The sequence below is a fragment of the Crinia signifera genome, chromosome 2, assembly GCF_055691185.1.
Source record: "Crinia signifera chromosome 2, ASM5569118v1, whole genome shotgun sequence".
NCBI lineage: Eukaryota > Metazoa > Chordata > Amphibia > Anura > Myobatrachidae > Crinia > Crinia signifera.
This window is the reverse complement of record NC_139218.1, coordinates 88,283,964-88,304,932: the sequence shown is the minus strand read 5'-3', so window position 1 is coordinate 88,304,932 and position 20,969 is coordinate 88,283,964. Positions and strand designations below refer to the sequence as shown.

At 45.5% G+C, this 20,969-nt stretch overlaps 2 protein-coding genes across 4 annotated transcripts in view; one reads left to right on the top strand and one right to left on the bottom strand.

Annotated features, from left to right (window-relative positions):
- CSF2RA (colony stimulating factor 2 receptor subunit alpha) overlaps nucleotides 1-13,289 on the bottom strand; it is a 210,865-nt gene extending 197,576 nt beyond the window's left edge. For both annotated transcript variants that reach the window (XM_083172531.1, XM_083172533.1), the window contains exon 1: nucleotides 12,933-13,289. The gene's annotated coding sequence lies outside the window, so the exon portion shown is untranslated. The remainder of the gene's footprint in view (nucleotides 1-12,932) is intronic.
- The window catches only part of LOC146059892 (interleukin-5 receptor subunit alpha-like), a 58,061-nt gene that overhangs the window by 18,196 nt on the left and 18,896 nt on the right, over nucleotides 1-20,969 (top strand). The gene's annotated exons all lie outside the window — the stretch shown is intronic.

The window sequence follows — 20,969 nt, the reverse complement described above, 5'->3', positions numbered from 1 at the left end:
CTCCGCCCCTCCATCCCTGCTGCGCTGACATGCCGCTGAGAACTTTCTCATCCGCGGCTGTCATGTCGGCTCTTCCAGCTCCCTCCACCCCCCACCCCCCTCCCTCCACCCCCCCCCCCCTTCTCCAAAGTGCTCCCGTTGTAATCAAGGTTTTTGCGGAGGTTTCGGAGAGGGAGCTGGGATTCTTTATCAGCGCATATTTTACCCGAAAATGAGGAGTGAGTGGCCGGGTCCCCGGGGACGCGCTCTGCCGGCTATTGCACAACCTCTCTTCTAAGCCCGGCTGCAGACCATAGCGCTCCCCGGCTGCCCCGCCTCCGCCTGCCCACTACATCTATTGCAGGCACACACACAGTCTCTCCATGGGGGGTATGGCCACGAGAGGACTGTGCAATGTGTGCATAAACTACAAACACTGGGGGCTGGAGGCAGCAGCAGCTGCTGCTGGACTGGCTTAATAATACTAGAATATACTGTGACTGTCTACACTGAAGTGTCTCTGGAAGTACACTGACTCTCCCTGTCCTTTAGCGGCGGTATGCTTTCCGGCTGCAGGGTGACAGGACAGGGAGAGTGTATATCCAGAGACACTTCAGTGTAGAAAGTCACAGTATATAATGCTAGTATTATTAAGCTAGCAGCGTAACTACTGAGGAAGGATGTGCTTCAGCACACAGCAAAGACGCCCCCTCCCCCTTCCCCCCCCCTCTCCCAGCATTAATCGGCTCCATAAGCCCGTGCAGTGCTGATCAGAGCTCCACCTCCCAACAGCCCTGATCAACTCTAAAAGGCCCCACACACTAGAACGATTTTTGTCAGATTTCCGATAATCGGCAATAAACGGCCGATTATCGATCGGCCAAAAAAAGTTCTAGTGTGTGGGGGCCTTGAGTCTGCACAAGTGAGTGCAGGAAGGAAGTCCCAACTCCTGCCCACCTGCAGGAGATCACAACCTCCAAATACTGGCTGCATGAGCCTATGCCGGGGCTAGCACAAGCAGGACTCACATAGCAACACACTACTATGGAGAGACAACGGGGCGAAGCAGTGACTGCAGAGCAGCTTTATCCAGCGCTGAGGAGCTAACCCCAGGTCAGTGTCACCATCCCCTGTACCCAGCCCAGTGTCTCCCATCTAACTATCTCTCCCTATTTTTCAGCCTAGTCACCCCCTCCATCCAAGCTCACCCTGCTACCTACAGTAGCCCCCCTTCCCATGCCAATTGGCCAACTTGCCCCATCCCACTGCTAGTACAGTAACACTGCCCCTCAGACTCATTCAGCAGTGTCCCCACCCCTTTTCCAAATTAGTGTATGCCCCTTCCACCCTCATTTCACTACCCCCTCTGTATCCCCCCCCCCCCTTTCCCCTTCAGCAGGGCAGGTATTTAACTTAACACAGTAGGAATGCCAGCCTATTTTGGCAGTATATAGTCTAGATAGTAATATATATATATCAGTCTCCACCCTTCCACCCTGTCAAACTTCTCCACTATTCCGACCCCCCACCCCAGACTGTGTGTGTGCTGCCTGCAATAAATGTAGCGGGCGGAAGCGGGGAACACAGCTTTATTTTAGTTAATAGTGTATGCATTCAAGAGCAGGCAGAGGAGCAATAGCAGAGTGAGGTAAGAGCTCCTCACTAGTAACACATGCATGTGAGGGCTGGCTGCTTGCTATTAGGCAGGCTATCTACCCTTATCCCCTCCCTACCCCTGGAACTGCCTCTTTCCCCTTCAGCAGGGAAGGTATTTAACTTAACACAGTAGAAATGCCAGCCTATTTTGGCAGTATATAGTCTAGATAGTAATATATATATCAGTCTCCACCCTTCCACCCTGTCAAACTTCTCCACTATTCCGACCCCCCACCCCAGACTGTGTGTGTGCTGCCTGCAATAAATGTAGCGGGCGGAAGCGGGGAACACAGCTTTATTTTAGTTAATAGTGTATGCATTCAAGAGCAGGCAGAGAAGCAATAGCAGAGTGAGGTAAGAGCTCCTCACTAGTAACACATGCATGTGAGGGCTGGCTGCTTGCTATTAGGCAGGCTGATATCTACCCTTATCCCCTCCCTACCCCTGGAACTGCCTGCCCCCGCCAGTACTTCCCCAGCTGATATCTACCCTTATCCCCTCCCTACCCCCGGAACTGCCTGCCCCCGCCAGTACTTCCCCACTCCCTACCCCTGGAACTGCCTGCCCCCGCCAGTACTTCCCCAGCTGATATCTACCCTTATCCCCTCCCTACCCCCGGAACTGCCTGCCCCCGCCAGTACTTCCCCAGCTGATATCTACCCTTATCCCCTCCCTACCCCCAGCACTGCCTGCCCCCACCAGTACTTCCCCAGCTGATATCTACCCTTATCCCCTCCCTACCCCCGGAACTGCCTGCCCCCGCCAGTACTTCCCCAGCTGATATCTACCCTTATCCCCTCCCTACCCCCGGAACTGCCTGCCCCCGCCAGTACTTCCCCAGCTGATATCTACCCTTATCCCCTCCCTACCCCCGGAACTGCCTGCCCCCGCCAGTACTTCCCCAGCTGATATCTACCCTTATCCCCTCCCTACCCCCAGCACTGCCTGCCCCCGCCAGTACTTCCCCAGCTGATATCTACCCTTATCCCCTCCCTACCACCAGCAGTGCCTGCCCCCGCCAGTACTTCCCCAGCTGATATCTACCCTTATCCCCTCCCTACCCCCAGCACTGCCTGCCCCCGCCAGTACTTCCCCAGCTGATATCTACCCTTATCCCCTCCCTACCCCCAGCACTGCCTGCCCCCGCCAGTACTTCCCCAGCTGATATCTACCCTTATCCCCTCCCTACCCCCAGCACTGCCTGCCCCCGCCAGTACTTCCCCAGCTGATATCTACCCTTATCCCCTCCCTACCCCCAGCACTGCCTGCCCCCGCCAGTACTTCCCCAGCTGATATCTACCCTTATCCCCTCCCTACCCCCAGCACTGCCTGCCCCCGCCAGTACTTCCCCAGCTGATATCTACCCTTATCCCCTCCCTACCCCCAGCACTGCCTGCCCCCGCCAGTACTTCCCCAGCTGATATCTACCCTTATCCCCTCCCTACCCCCAGCACTGCCTGCCCCCGCCAGTACTTCCCCAGCTGATATCTACCCTTATCCCCTCCCTACCCCCAGCACTGCCTGCCCCCGCCAGTACTTCCCCAGCTGATATCTACCCTTATCCCCTCCCTACCCCCAGCACTGCCTGCCCCCGCCAGTACTTCCCCAGCTGATATCTACCCTTATCCCCTCCCCACTCTCAGCACTGCACCTGTTTGCTATGTGAGATCAACACAATGCAATTATAAGAATTATTTGTACTGTAAAATTAGTAAAACTTCACATGGTGTATGTGTATGGCATATGGGGGGTTTGGTGCTATTTGGGGAGCTCAAAAAGCTTAATTTATTATGGTACCCAGAAACAGTGGAGTAGGACCCCAATTTCTTAAAGTGTGGGGTCCTTAGGACCGACTATTTTTTGTGCACAGTGCGATCACTGCCGATGCTTGAGCCCTCTGCTGGAAAAATTCGTGAGATGATGGTGATGTCATCATATCATATCATATCACGAGAACAGGAAGCTCAGCAGCGGCGGGCGCGAGGTAGGCGGTCACAGCACCGCTACATGTGCACCACTGCCGGGCTCACCCGGCTTCTCCGGTGATCCTACCATCTGTCGAGGCCTCATGAGTACTGCTCACTGGAAGGTACATGTGGCCCCATCTCTTCTCTGCAACACTAGGATCCAGCACCTGCTGATCCTTGTCCCGGCCATAGAAGAGTCTAGTGGTGTGTGGTGAAATCAACCGGTGGCCACGGCTGGTTAAACAGGCAGTGAACAAACTAAAAAGAGGTGAGATGGCCGGCTCTGTGTGTGTGTCTGTAGCTGCCGTGCCTGGCTGGAGTCTGCCTTACTGGGCACCCGGCTGGTCTGGTCTGCATGTGCTGTATAACTGTGCTGCAGATTGCCCAAGCCCTGTCCCTGGTGTGCCCACTTGCTGCTGTGCATGGGTTACTAGGCTGCAGGGGGAATATGCCCCACAGGCAACGTATGTGTAATCACCTTACAGTACTTCTTTATATGGGGGGGATGTACTAATGATTGGAGAGTGTAAACTGGAGAGAGATAATGTAACAGCAAATCAGTTCCTAGCTGCCATGTTAAAGGCTGTGTTAAGAGGAGCTGACTTAGTTTATCGCTCTACACTGTAAAACGTGAATTTATTTCTTAATCTGGGTGGCATGACGTGAGTTTTGGTTCAATCCGGGTGGCATGATGTGAATTTTGACTCGATATATATTGCGTAATGTGAATTTTTGCTCTTTCAGTGTGGCATGATGTGAATTCTGGCTCAGTCAGGGTACCTGGATGTGAATTTTGGCTTAGTCGGGGTACCAAGAAGGGGATGTTTTTCTCAGTTTGGGTACCAGGATGTGAATTTTGGCTCAATCCAGGTGGCATGGCGTGAATTTTGGCACTTTGATTTTGGCATAAAGGAGCCCATACACAGCGATTCTTTTTTACGAGGTGATGGGCAGTCTTGCACATCGCAAAGCACAAAAAGTATTTGCTGCACGTACTTTTTAACTAAATTGCATCTAGTTCAAAATGCACGCTGCTTTAGCACTTTGCATACATTTTTAACTAGATGCAATGTGATCTAGTTCAAAATGGATGGAGCACATCGCTCCATGTATGGGCACCTTAAAATTTATTTTGTCTGATTCCGTGTGGCATAATGTTTATGGGGCAAGTAAAAGGAGGTCTACTATTGTGTTGCATAATGTACATATAATATAATGTGTGTGTGTGTGTGTATATGTATATATATATATATATATATATATATATATATATATATATATATATATATATATATATATATATATATATAATCTATATTGCATCATTTTGCCCTTTAAAATTAAAATGTGCCTTCCTGACTGAAAAATGTGCCCTCACGATTGAAAAATTTGCCCTCCCCGTGGTCAGCACCCTGCCCTAAAAAATTTCTAGAGTGAACACTAAGAATGTACAAAGAAGGGCAACTAAAATGGTGCACGGCCTACATCAAAAAATGTACCAGGGAAGACTAAATGATCTTAATATGTATACTTTAGAGCAGAGAAGGGATGGGGGGACATGATAGAAATTTTCAAATAAATCAAGGGTTTTAACAAGGTACAGGACATTCTTCACAGGAAGAGGAGCAACAGAACACGAGGACATGCATTGAAACTAGAGGGAGGAAGATTCAGGGGAAATTTGAGGAAGACTTATTTCACAGAAAGGGTAGAGGGTAAGTGGAATAGCCTCCCATCAGAGGTGGTAGAGGCAAATACAGTAGTACAATTTAAACATGCTTGGGATAGGCATATGGATATCCTTACAAAAAAATAAGAATCAAATATGGTTTGAGGTAACATGTTTAAAAAAGGGGCAGACTAGATGGGCCAAGTGGTTCTTATCTGCTCTCAAATTCTATGTAAGTAACCTGGGCATTAGCAATTCCTTGGATTAAACAATTTACTTAGGAATACCATATAGTAATAATACCCGATTCTGGCATTTTATATAATAAAAGGCCTAATGCTGACCTTCCCCTGGGGGTAATTCAAGTGTTTTGCACACTAGCGGCTGCTAGTCGGCACCTAACAGAGAAGTTCAAGTGTTGCTCCATTCGGCCATGTACACTGTACTGTTATTTTGATGGGCTGATAATTTAATAATAGTACACAGAATATTCACAAAGTTAAATGAAACACATTTAATAGAACAGACACTGATTGCCAATTGATGGTTACACAACAAACAGTATTTCACAAATTATATATTGATTATTGCATTAGGAGTAAAGAGTGATGTGACAGCAATAAGCAGTCCCATATAGTTGACTGTATTATTATTATTATTATTATTATTATTATTAGTATAATTTATTGTTGTTTATTTAGGGTTCTGCAGCATCTAACATACAATACAAATCAGCAAAAAGAGCAACTTATAGTACATGGCCATTGAAGACAATGGCATGATAACTGAAGATTGCTCCATTAGAGGACTGGACACTGAAGTGATTATTAGGGTGGCAGAAACCTAGGGTTAGAAGCTGTTGAAAGGAGCATGGAGTAAACAATTGTTTAAGAAAGGAAAAAGCACATGAGGAGAGAGGGCCCTGCTGGTGAGAGATTACATTCTAAAGGGGAGGGGCAGACAGACTGGAGTGACACAGAATGGGTAGAAGTGAGCATAAACAGAAGTTTAGGATGAGATTTGGCTAGGTTTAACAAAGAGGTGGGTCTTGACAGCACAGCCTGTTAAAAGTTTTGTAGAGAGGTGAGGAGTCAGGGGTGGCATGCATTTCTTGACTGAAGAGGATGGGTGTGAGAGAAATACAGTGTAGGTGAGGGCTTTGTAAGTGATTGTGCGAAGCTTGAATTGGATTCGAAAGGGGAGCCAGTTTATGGCTTGAAAGAGAGGAAAAGTGGACATTTGGAGAGAAAGATGACATGGACAGCAGCATTAAGGATAAATTGGAATGTAGAGAGGCATTTGTCAGGGAGGCCTGATAGGTAATTACAGAAGTCCAATCTGGAAATGACCAGTGAGCAGATGAGGGTCTTGGTTGCATCCTGGGAGAGATACGGTCTGTATATTATATATAAATATTTTTGAGATATAAACAGCAGGACTGTGAAAGGTGCTTAATGTGTGTGTGTGTTTTAAAAGAGGGGAAAAAAAGGGTAGAATCAAGAATAACGCGAAGGCAGCTTACTTGGGTACTAGAGGAGATCCATTTTAAATGGTAACAAATTCCTTACTTATAAATTGAGTATAGAACAAGAGTCTTGGAAGATATATATATATATATATATATATATATATATATATATATATATATATATATATATATATACAGGTCGAGTATCCCGTATCCGAATATCCGTTATCCGAATTATTCCGAAATACGGACATTCCAGAAAGTGAAAAAAATTTTTTTTTTGCTAAAAACTCACTGGGGACATATGTAACAGCATCACTGGGGACATGATATGTAACTGGCACTATATATGTGCAAGACAATGATTGCTTGGCATTCAAATTCAGTGCTGAGATAGTACACACATTTTGTTTCACGTTTTGAAACCTTGTTTTTTGAACAATTAAAATATGTTTGTGTGTATTTTATGTGGTAATAAAATATATTTGTGTGTATATTATGTGTTTATACAGCATAAATGCAAGATACTTCAAAATACATCATTGAAATATTAAAATATTCCGAAATACGGAATAATCCGTTATCCAAAATTCTCCTGGTCCCGAGCATTTTGGATACGGGATACTCAACCTGTATATATATATATATATATATATATATATATATATATATATATATATATATATATATATATATATATATATATATATATATATATATATATATATATATATATATATTGAGAAGGGTAAGGCAGAGATGAAGGCAAACTGATGGGACCAGTCCCACCTGAGTCTCTACAACTGTTCTCTCCCTCCAGTATTCCAGTAGACTATACCAGTGATGTTATTCTGTGCCCATCTTCCTTTGAACCTTTGCTGTTGTTGTTAGGAGGTGTTATAATTTCTGGTGGATTGTGCAGCAGTTATGTGTAAATCCTACAAGGGGTTTTATTATCACAACCTATTTGCAGAGAAGGAATGAGAAACAAATTGAAACAATTTTCCTAATATTCTGCATATGTCATTGTGTTATGCTTGACCATTGTGGTGCTCTTCTCTTGATACCCAAATTAAACAGTATATAGTTTATAGTATATAACAGTATATACCCACATAGCCAACATATGGCACATTCTTTTCATTAAATCACAGCCCTTACGTTTTCAGATCTTCCAATTTTATTGTATATTTTGAAGGAAATTGCAAAAGGGGATTTGTGTATATGGGCGCTTAGGTGATAGTGATGAATAGAGATATAATACATACAAATTTTCCTGTTTTTATTCAGGGTCTGAATGTAAGACCTTTAACAAACAAACAGATAAAAAAGGCATGTAACCACCGACTGTGGTACTATGATCCTTCAATACCGAGGTTTTACCATCCACAGCAGGTCCCAGATTGGAAATGAGGGTAGTGAGGGAGAGGGTGCCGGCTCCACTTTCCTTCACAAATGCTGTGCTTCTGGTTTTCTCCTCAGTATAAGATTCCAATGTCACCAGCCTGATGCATTTCGGACCTTCCTAGTCCTTCGTCAGGACTGAGGAGAAAACCAGAAGCACAGCATTTGTGGAGGAAAGTGGACGGCACCCTCTCCCTCACTACCCTCATTTCCAATCTGGGACCTGCTGCGGATGGTAAAACCTCGGTATTGAAGGATCATAGTACCACAGTCGGTGGTTACATGCCTTTTTTATCTGTTTGTTTGTTAAAGGTCTTACATTCAGACCCTGAATAAAAACAGGAAAATTTGTATGTATTATATCTCTATTCATCACTATCACCTAAGCGCCCATATACACAAATCCCCTTTTGCAATTTACTTGAATTTAGGCCTGTGGTGAAGGTCTTGTGTGTGAGGTGGGCTGCACTGGTGTAATATCAGCACCATCTTTGAACCAAACCCTTGAACCCTTGTAATATTTTGAAAGAAGCAAGAACATAAACTACTTTAGCTATTCTAATATGCCCTTGTAGTTTATATCAGGTGGACCAAATATTTTTTACTTTCCATCAACACATAGTATGGGGGGGGGGGTATTCCATTCCCATCCTATAAAGCTATACAATTCTCCCCCCTGCTGTAAATAGTGGACGTTTCAGACATAATTAGGTTGAATATCATTCGACCTATTCAAGGTGGGGTCCATTCTTCCGGCTGTCAGAAAATATTCTTACAGTTGAAAAGTCCCAGCATTGGTGAAAATGGCAGACGAAAGTCAGAAACAGGCGCGGATTGGACAATCATGTGACCGTTTCCGACAATACAGATTCACCTCCATAGGGAGGCAAACCTGTTGCATGCAAATCCTGGCTGGGATTTAATACTGTTGGCAGCTAGGGCAGAAATAGCGGCCGGGATTGAATACAAGGGGTGTACCGCGGCCAATTTTTTTGTTTTTTGTTTTGGGTCTGTAGCTTAGGCTGTATTTTGGATCTGGATCTGTTCCAAAACACCACCCTTCTGAGTTTTTTGTTTTGGATCTGGATTTTTTGGGGCGGAAAACATAAAAAACTGACAAAACCGAAGAATTTGTTTTATTTATTTGTTCCTGTGCTATTATTAACCTCAATAACATTAATTCCCACTAATTTCCAGTCTATCCTGAACACCTCACACCTTACAATGTTGTTTTAGGCCATAAGGTTGCACCAATTGGAACAACATTGATAAAACAAACTGGGTAGTACTAGTAACAGACCGATATAGAGGTAGGAGGTCCTGCTTGCAAGCTTACAAATGTAATATATTGGCAGGAAAAAGATGCAATGTTTCAGTTGGGCCTTGCACAGCCTACCTTTGTTTTACTCCTGTGTGTCTACACTTCATTGCAATTTAATATCTAACACTGCACCACCCTTCTCGCATAGTGCCCGGATAACTCTCCAGTGTGTCATCACTCATCGGTAACATGATTTCAAATTTACAGCAGCACCCCTCTCCCACAGGACTGGACTTATACAGCAGTATCACTGGATTGGAATTTTACAGCTGTATCACTGGACTGGACTTTAACGGCAGTAGCAATGGACTGGAATTATATAGCAGTATCACTGGACTAGAACTATACAGCAGTATCACTGGACTGGACTTATGCAGCATTATCACTGGACTGGAATTATATAGCAGTATCACTGGACTAGACTTTAACGGCAGTACCACTGGACTGGACTTATGCAGCAGTATCACTGGACTGGATTTTAAGGGCAGTATCACTTGACTTTAGCGGCAGTAATATTCGATTATAATGGCAGTATCACTGGACTTTAACTGCAGTACCACTGGACTTTAACGGCAGTATCACTGGACTTTAAAGGAAGAACTACTGCACTTTAATGGTAGCATCACTGGACTTTAATGACAGTACCACTGGAGTTTAATGGCAGTATCAATGGACTTTAATGCCAGTACCACTGGCCTGGACTTATGCAGCAGTATCACTGGACTGGAATTATACTGCAGTGTCACTGGACTGGAATTGTAAATTGGTATTACTGGACTGCGCTTTAACGGCAGTATCACTGTCCTTTAACGGCATTTTCACTGGACTTTAATGGCCTGGACTTACTGTGTATTGCAGTATCACTGGACTGAAATTTTACAGCAGTTTTACTGGACTGGACTTTAACCTCTTCAGTGGTCTTTTTTTAGGGAGCGCTCCCCACTGGGCGCCCCTGGCAACCCGGCTGTGTTCCGCATTACATTAGCAAGGTCACGCCGCACACACCCGGGGAAAGAGGTGGGGCCGGGCAGCAAGAGCCGGGCAGCGGCTGAAGCTGAGCGCAGCGCTGGTCTCTAGGTATACTACACCAGGTGAACAATAGAATCGGTACCTAATTATTGTCCTGAACCCGAGTCTAGGACTCGACCTGTGCACAGGGACAAATGTCCCGTTTTCCGGGGAGGTGTCGCTAAGGGACCACCTGGGCCTTCCTACTGATCAGTAGCCGGGGTCTCACTTGCTGCAGGCCTTCCTATGGATAAATAGCCTAGGGCAGTGGTCTCCAACCTTTTTCGGGGCGGGAGCTACTCGCGACAAAATAAACCGCCCGAAGAGCTACTAAGTTTAAAAAAAATTCAAATCTGCATAATATCCCAAAAAATTCCCTTTACACATTATGCCACACACTGTAATGCCCCTGACACCTTATGCCACACACTGCAATGTCCAATATGTCACAAACATACCTCCCAACACGAGGCAGAGGAGACATCTGCGCGTGCCGAAGGCACGCGCCCAAAATTAGAGGGATCACCTACTACCGTGGAACTCCTGCGAGGCTACATCCCCCCAAAATTTCCAATATGAGGGCATGGTCAGCTCTCTAAGAGCTGTAGCCACATGTGGTGCGGCCATGGAAAATGAGATGTGATACACATATGTCCCCAATAGTACAGTGCCAGATAAACATGACCCCAATAGTGCAGTCTGTGATGCCCATTATACCTATGCCGCATACTGTGATGCTCATTATACATATGCCCCGCACCGTGATGCTCCATTATACATATGCCACACATGATGCCCATTATACATATGCCCATTATACAGTACATATGCCCCACAACGTGACGCTCCATTATGCAAACGTCCCGCAGCATGACGTTGAATTAAACATATGCCACACACATGATGCCCATTATACATATGCCCCACCGTGATGCTCCATTATACATATGCCGCACACCGTGATGCTCCATTATACATATGCCGCACACCGTGATGCCCATTATACATATGCCGCACACCGTGATGCCCATTATACATATGCCGCACACCGTGATGCCCATTATACATATGCCCCACACTGTGATGCTCCATTATACATATGCCCCACTGTGATGCTCCATTATACATATGCCCCACTGTGATGCTCCATTATACATATGCCCCACTGTGATGCTCCATTATACATATGCCCCACCGTGATGCTCCATTATACATATGCCGCACACCGTGATGCCCATTATACATATGCCCCACTGTGATGCTCCATTATACATATGCTGCACACTGTGATGCTCCATTATACATATGCCCCACTGTGATGCTCCATTATACATATGCCCCACTGTGATGCTCCATTATACATATGCCCCACTGTGATGCTCCATTATACATATTCCCCACTGTGATGCTCCATTATACATATGCCCCACCGTGATGCTCCATTATACATATGCCCCACTGTGATGCTCCATTATACATATGCCCCACTGTGATGCTCCATAATACATATGCCCCACTTTGATGCTCCATTATACATATGCCCCACTGTGATGCTCCATTATACATGTGCCCCACTGTGATGCTCCATTATACATGTGCCCCACCGTGATGCTCCATTATACATATGCCCCACTGTGATGCTCCATTATACATATGCCGCACACAGATGCCCATTATACATATGCCCCACTGTGATGCTCCATTATACATATGCCCCACACACTGTGCGCACACAGTTTTCATTTTTTTTTTACCTAATGTAGTCTGAACAGAGGCTGTGGCGCAGGACCTGAGCAGAGGCTGCAACATCAATGGCGCTGAGCAGAGGCTGTGGCCGTGGCGTCCATGAGAAAGTGCGCTGGGGATGTCAGGAGGACGCGGCATGAAGTCAATTTCAGACCTCCTGCCGCCAAGTGAGGATGGAAACGCTACGCGGCAGGAGGTCACTTCCGCCACGTCAGGACCACAATAGCTGCAGTAAATCACTTTCTGACCTCCTGCCGTCAAGCAAGGTACCGCTACGCGGCAGGAGGTCACTTAAACAGCCCCGAGCTACTAGAAAAGTCCCGGCGAGCTACCCGTCGCTCGCGAGCGACGGGTTGGCGAACCCTGGCCTAGGGAGTATTTTGGCCCGGCCTTCCTATGGATAAATAGCCTGGGGCACGCGAGGGGTATCCGGCCTTGGGGATTTCCCTCCAAGAAGACTGAGGCTGAGGTGTCCTGTTCTTTCCTTGACCTGGCTATGGGGTAAATCTGTAAAGGGCAGGAAGTCCCCCTTTTATACTGGGACACTGGCTCTCTGCTCGAGGGTATGGAGGGGGGTGACCACCCCCTCCACAACCCATTAGACTGGACTCTGGATGTCCCAATATGCCCTGCAAATGGCCAGCTCGTCTGGGTTTCCTAATTCCGAGGGATACTGCACCGACACAAGGTTATGGCTACCAGGGCCAGACTCACATTTTTGTCTGAGTGGATCTCCGGGTTGGGGGGACTGTTCTCCAAGGGCACTTCTGCCGCTGGGGCCCAATAGTCGGGCTGCACTGCTGCCAGGTACCGGGACCTCCTGCAGTCACTCTGCTGTGCGGCTTAGTCGTGTGCCGCCGGAGCTCTCCTCTGTCACTGGTGCTGTCGCGGCAATCAATCACCGCCACCGCGTCTGCCGCTCTCCCGGCTCTCTGCACCACCTCCTCTGCGCTGCTCCGTGTGAGCTTCCTTCTCCCGTCGCTGCGGCTCAGCCTCCCGCGCACCAGACAGCTCTGACCCCTCTTCCTGTCATCCTGACATCCTCCCTCACTCACGCTCGTTCCTCCTCCAATCCTGGCCGGCTCCTTACCCTGTCCATCACCCAGGTGAGTTCCGCCTCCTGTCCCCTCGGCATCAGCACCTTGAGAGGGGTTAACCCCTTCCCTGCCGGAGCATTCATCCTCCCTGCCTTTTTGTTAGTGGGGCCCGCTGCAGGGTGCCACACATGTCCTTTGTACATCATACTCTATTGTATAAATTCTATTGTATATTCTTATTACAAATAAATTAATCTAATGACATCATTTGTAGATCGTGCAGGTTAAAAGCACTGTCCTGTCACCAAAACCTTATAACTTTGAACAGAGGTACCATACGCCCCTCAATAAGGTAATGGCGTCTCCTCTTCTCCGAATAGGGATATTCTTGTTCACACTGATTCAGTCAGGATATTCATATATTCCAGAAAGCACTCCAGGTGTCAGAAATACATTTGGAAAACACAATGGAACCGCATATAGTATAATACTGTTTTTTAATGCTGACAACACATATGAACAGACTGATAGTACATAAAACACACTTAGGTTAAAAAAAGGGTCGCCGCACAGGGGATTGCAAACAATTACCAGAGCTGGTGGAGAACTGGTTGGAATAAGTTCTCAAATGCGCTTAGAAAGAAAGTCCCGGAAACTCTCACATCAGGCACAAACCAAAAGTCCCGGCAAAAGGTTTTCCCCAGATAGGCGTCCACAGGTAGGTCCAACGCGTTACGACCGTTAACTACGGTCTTTTTCAAGAATAGCTGTGGTCATGTTAAAGACCAATTTTTAAAAGACACAGTGTCCAATCACAAACGAGCGCAATTTCGCGCTCCCTTCTGCGTCATGTCATTGTGAGTGACGCGCAGCGAATGGTTCTGCCCCGCTTCCGGCGTGTCAGCTGCCGTGTCATTGCCCCACTTCCGGTATCATTGGGAATGGTGCATGATGCATACTTTTGCCCCGCTTCCGGCAAGTTAGCTGCCGCGTCATTGCCCCACTTCCGGTATTCCGTCTGTAATGAACAGCGGGTCTTCCGTGGCTCATGATTGGTCTCTCGGGGTTTCATTATTTTCATAGCAGCTTTCACAGACATAAAGTGCATGGTGCTGAGGGCGCTTTGATTGGATACATTTCACATAGTGTTATGTAAAAGAGATAAAAATACAAATGAATTAGCACACTATACATGGTAATAAAAACAACTTAGAAATTATATATAAAATTTCATAAGGACTTGGAAATGGAAGATCATAAAAAAGCTAAGATTTCAGAAGGTAATACACAAAGATAAAAAATAGGAGAATATATCTCATACAGAATAAAAATCCCTAAACATATTATAAAAAACATTTAATTTCGAAATCTTTATTAAGACCATGGGGGTGTAGGGTATCAAGATTATATATACATTTCATTTCTTCTCTTGCTAATTGAGATGCTTTATTCTTTTTTCTAAGATCATCTTTCACCTCCTTAATACCCACAAATTTGATAATATGGTTTGTGTTGGACCCGTGTACCATTTTAAAGTGGTAAGATAGATCATGAGTCTCCACACCTTTTTTAATGTTATTTAGATGTTCTGTTATTCGTGTTTTTAACGGTCTAGATGTGCGCCCAATGTAAAAAAGATTGCATGAGCACTCAATGGCGTATACAACATTAGGAGTATTGCATGTAATAAAGTTTTCAATGGTGAAAGTGGTTTGGTTTATGGACAGTTCTGTTGTTTTGGACTGGCCGCCACTTTTCACCATTTTGCAACCTCTACATAATCCGCATCTGTGAAAACCCTTGGTGCGGATTCTACCATTATTATTTGAAGTAGTAAAAGCACTCCTTACTAGCTTATTCTTAATATTTGGAGCTTTTTTATAAATTAATTTTGGGGCTCTAGGTAAATGAGTACCTATGATCGGATCCCTCAATAGGATGTTCCAATTTTTCTTGAAGGATTTCTCTATTGTTTTATATTGTGAATGGAAGCCTGTTATGAATGCCCACTTAAAGTCATTGTTCTCTTCTTTTGGATCTTTGGGCCTTAAAAGGGTCTCTCTGTCTATTTCTTCTGTTTTTATAAGAGTTTCAGAGATGGTATCTGGTGTATAACCACTCTGAAAAAAACTATCTGCCATACTTTTGGCTTGTTTTGCATAGACTGTTGTGTCTGAACAATTGCGTTTTAGGCGCTTAAATTGGCCACCTGGAATTGTGTTTAGCCAGGTGTTATGGTGGCAGCTGTTCCTCTGGATATATGAGAGGCAATCAGTAGGCTTCGTATATGTCTTAGTTTCCAAATGGCCATTATTGTCAAATATCGTGATGTCTAAAAAGTCAATGCTCGATTGGCTGATGTTGAACGTTAGTTCTATATTTTCATCATTCATATTTAGATAATCACAGAATACCTTCAAATTGAGTTAATTTCCTCTCCATATAAAGACGATATCGTCAATTTATCTGGACCAGAATACCAGGTCCGCCCCAAAGCCATGCCCGCTCCATACATGTTCATCTTCCCAGAGTCCCATGAAGATATTGGCATAGCTCGGGGCAAACCTGGTACCCATAGCGGTCCCCACCTTCTGAGTATAAAAGCTGCCATCAAACATAAAATAGTTGTTATTTAAGATCAGATCAACACTTTCAATCAGAAGTTGTTGTAAATGGGGATCAAGATTGCTCCTCTCCAAATATGTAGTAGTCGCTCTCAGTCCCTTATCGTGATGAATTATGGAGTAAAGGGATTTGACATCTGCAGTGACTAGATAAAAACCAGTCTCCCACTGGACCGTAGGTAGAAGGTTTAGAAGGCTACAGGTGTCTTTTAGATGAGAACGGTTAGTCTGAACTAGAGGTTGTAAAAAGAAATCTGTAAATTTGAGGTGGGAGAATTTATCCCGGACACCAGGGCTATTTTTGTGCCGGAACGCCCCGGAACGCCGTTCCTGAAGCTCTTTTGCAAAATGATGTCATCAGGAACGGCATTCCGGGACCTCTGCAGCCTGCCCTGCGTCCAGTCTGACTCTGTCCTGGCTCCTTCAAGTCTCACGCACCACCACTTCCCTTCTGAGAGGAGAGCGCAGCGCGTCTGTCCCTGTCATCAACCAATTAAAGCTTGCAGGCCGGCTCCTGAACCAATCAGAGCTCACGTGCCGCAGGCCAATCAGGAGCCGGCCTGCAAACTTTGTGTTTGCATTTAGAAGGGGACTTGAATGGGACTTGAAGGGGACTTAATGGGGATGGGGGGGGGGTCGCAAATCACGGAAGGCAGGGAAGCGCAGTGCCTTGCACTCTCCCATCCTCCCCTGCTCACCTCACCGTCCCTGCTCACCTCACCAGGAATGGACACGGGGGGGGGGGGTGTCTTGCGCGCCAGTGACCAGCACCCGTGATCGGTGGGTGGACCACGGGCAGAGGAAATCAGAGCAGACATCACTTCTGCCTGCGCCCGGATCACGCTCCGCTCTGGGCAATGGAGCAATGCACAGAAGGGACACCATCTCCCCCCATCGAACAGCCAGCGGCCAGCACCACGTGTAGCAGGGAGGGAGAGCAACGGCACCGGCACGTGTGCCATCAGGGAATCTGCACACACAGCCAGCCACCCATCACACCTGGTAAGTGCCATCCCATATGCACTTTATGCCTTGAGGGGGTCTTGAAGTGAAGGCAGTCACCGGGCATCTCTGTGTGGGCCTTATGTATAATGGGCATCTCTGTGTGGTCCTTATGTGTAATGGGCATCTCTGTGTGGGCCTTATGTGTAATGGGCATCTCTGTGTGGGCCTTATGTGTAATGGGCATCTCTGTGTGGGCCTTATGTATAATGGGCATATCTGTGTGGGCCTTATGTATAATGGGCATCTCTGTGTGGGCCTTATGTATAATGGGCATCTCTGTGTGTGGTTTATGTATATCGGGCATCTCTGTGTGTGGCCTATGTATAATGAGCATTACGGAGTGGGGCATATGTATAATGGGCATCACGGTGTGTGGCATATGTATAATGGGCATCACGGTGTGTGGTCCTTATGTGTAATGGGCATCTCTGTGTGGGCCTTATGTGTAATGGGCATCTCTGTGTGGGCCTTATGTGTAATGGGCATCTCTGTGTGGGCCTTATGTATAATGGGCATATCTGTGTGGGCCTTATGTATAATGGGCATCTCTGTGTGGGCCTTATGTATAATGGGCATCTCTGTGTGTGGTTTATGTATATCGGGCATCTCTGTGTGTGGCCTATGTATAATGAGCATTACGGAGTGGGGCATATGTATAATGGGCATCACGGTGTGTGGCATATGTATAATGGGCATCACGGTGTGTGGCATATGTATAATGGGCATCACGGTGTGGGGCATATGTATAATGGGCATCACGGTGTGGGGCATATGTATAATGGGCATCACAGTGTGGGGCATATGTATAATGGGCATCTCTGTGTGTGGCATATGTATAATAAGTGTTACGGTGTGTGGCATATGTATAATTGGCCAATTCTCAGCGTGCAGGTTGCAAAACGGCTGTATAAGGTAGTCTTTTCCTGCAATGCTGTGCCCCTTGCAGTAAGGCTACACCCCTATATTTTGGGCACGTGCCTACGGTGCGTGCATATTGTCCGCTTTGCTGCTGGGGATTGTTATGTTACTGCCACTTTTGGGAGGAATTATATGTTTTTCTTTTTGTTTTTAGTTTTTTTTAAAAAAATGTAATGCCCTGCCCCTTTTGTAGCTCCTCCCACATCACCGCCTACTTTCTGCCCCGCCCACAGTTCCTGAACCTGTTTTCCTACAAAAATAGCACTGCCGGACACTATGGGGCGTCCGGGTGGGCATGTTGAGTTTTTATGGATTTTTGGTAACAAATATATTACGGGTATCATGGGTTCTGCAATATTCAGAAATTTGGACTCCTTCTTGGTTATGGTCCCTAAATCTTTATATTTGTTAAGTAATGTACATACTTTACTTTGTATTTTGGGTGTAGGGTCTGATCTTATTTTTTTATAAGTCTCATGGTCCCCCAAATGTTTAATGACTTCACTGGTATACCATTCTTTGTCCAGAATTACAACCCCACCCCCTTTATCTGCCGGCTTTATAATTATTTCTTTATTTTTACCCAGGTCTTTTAAAGATTGTCTCTCTTTTTTTGTTAGTTGTATTTGGTATTTTTAATGGAAACTTTCTTTATATCTTCAAGTACTAATGTACTGAAGGTTTCAAAAAAAATTGCCTTTTACGTGTGCTGGATAAAAAATAGACTTTGGTTTAAAATGACTCGTGGTAGCAGTTTCATCTTTTTCTGTTATGGTGTCATTACTGTTACTGAGAAAGAATTTTTTCAAGCATAATTTACGCACAAAGTTGTGCACGTCTACAAAGCTTTCAAACTTGTTAATATTTGCTGCTATGAAAATAATGAAACCCAGAGAGACCAATCATGAGCCACGGAAGACCCGCTGTTCATTACAGATGGAATACCGGAAGTGGGGCAATGACGCGACAGCTAACTTGCCGGAAGCGGGGCAAAAGTATGCATCGTGCACCATTCCCAATGATACCGGAAGTGGGGCAATGACGTGGAGGCTGACACGCTGGAAGCGGGGCAGAACCATTCGCTGCGCGTCACTCACAATGACATGGCGCGGAAGGAATAGCGCTCGTTTGTGATTGGACACTGTGTCTTTTAAATAATGGTCTTTAACATGACCACAGCTATTCTTGAAAAAGACCGTAGTTAACGGTCGTAACGCGTTGGACCTACCTGTGGACGCCTATCTGGGGAAAACCTTTTGCCGGGACTTTTGGTTTGAGCCTGATGTGAGAGTTTCCGGGACTTTCTTTCTAAGCGCATTTGAGAACTTATTCCAACCAGTTCTCCACCAGCTCTGGTAATTGTTTGCAATCCCCTGTGCGGCGACCCTTTTTTTAACCTAAGTGTGTTTTATGTACTATCAGTCTGTTCATATGTGTTGTCAGCATTAAAAAACAGTATTATACCATATGCGGTTCCATTGTGTTTTCCAAATGTATTTCTGACACCTGGAGTGCTTTCTGGAATATATGAATATCCTGACTGAATCAGTGTGAACAAGAATATCCCTATTCGGAGAAGAGGAGACGCCATTACCTTATTGAGGGGCGTATGGTACCTCTGTTCAAAGTTATAAGGCTTTGGTGACGGGACAGTGCTTTTAACCTGCCTGGTTATTGTGTATGATTTTATACGGTGGAGAAGAGGACCGTTCCCAGTAAGACAGGAACGTTGCTTTTCACCATATTTGTCTGGCTCGCAGGAGGGACTATAACAAAATATATGTGTCTTGCACACATTAACCTACAAATACTTTTATTTGTGGTGCGGGGTCACCACGTGTTGTATTTCCCACCCGCTGACCATCAGCGCTGAGATTCATCTGTTTCATCATTCTTTCCTTAGTTTATCATTTGTAGATCATCAGACTTTGAGCACAAACAAATATGACAAAAATAGAAAACGATTGTTAACCTTAGTACCTTGAACTCTATAGACTCTTGAGGAAAGACCTGTGTATTTGCAATGGAATGTGGTTAATTTGTGTCTTTGTAATACAAACAATAACAGGAATGCTAACAGTAAGAATGTCAATCTGTATGCTGCAATTATTAAAACAATGCTAAGCACATTGCAAATAAATCTAATATTCAGAGGCGTACCTAGATATTCGTGGGCCCCATAGCAAAAGTTTGTAAGGGCCCCTATTTAGCAACTGATAAATGTATGTAAAACATATTACTTAGACAGCAAAGATGGGCCCCCTTCAGCTCTGGGCCCCATAGCAGCTGCACCCCCTGCACCTATGGTAGTTACGCCCTTGCTAATATTCTAAAGCATCATTAAAGGTGAGAGGACAAGCGCTGCACTTATTCCATGTTCTATTAACAAATGAAAAATAAATACACAGCTACATATTTCTTGGAACGCCACAACTATAGTAAATATATAAACTTCTCCCAGACACTGGGATTAAGAGATGTACGCATACTTGCCTACTCTCCCGGACTGGCCAACAGGTTCCCGGAAATTGGGTGGGCCTCCGGGAAAGTAGCCAAGTTTCCCAGATACTGACACACACAGCCGCCGCCGAATGTACCCCTACACAAAATTGCACAACGCGGGGGAAGCGTTGGCGCGTTTCGTGCTGATTCACATTATTGTAGCTCCATCCATGCTTTGCAGTATCATAATCTAGACAATGCAGAGGGGGGCCTGGCTGCTATAATTCCATCAGGTGTCTATGCCCCTGCACTCATCGCCATGAGGATGTCATGCCCCCCTGCCTACACCACCTGGCTGCTCCTTTAAGGGGCTTTATCAAAGCATCCTTGATAAAGGCCATTAAAAGAGCAAAATGGGTCAGAGGACAGTTTGGACTCTGGCATCAAGTTATTCAGGATTTCCGAAGCAGCATCCAACACGGCATCAGCCCTCATAGTGAGAGGTAACTATGGAGCTGAGCTGAGCACCGACAAGCCTCCAGGAGCAGAGAGCGGGCATACGACATAATAGCACTAACTCTGACTGTTATTCCTTAATATTATATGTTATTAGGAGATGCCTGATACCATTATTTTAAAGGAACTTTTTAACCTATACTGTTTGGTATCATACTGTGCAGCCATTGAGAAATAATTGATTTACCGCTCTTAGGCCCTTATTCTGA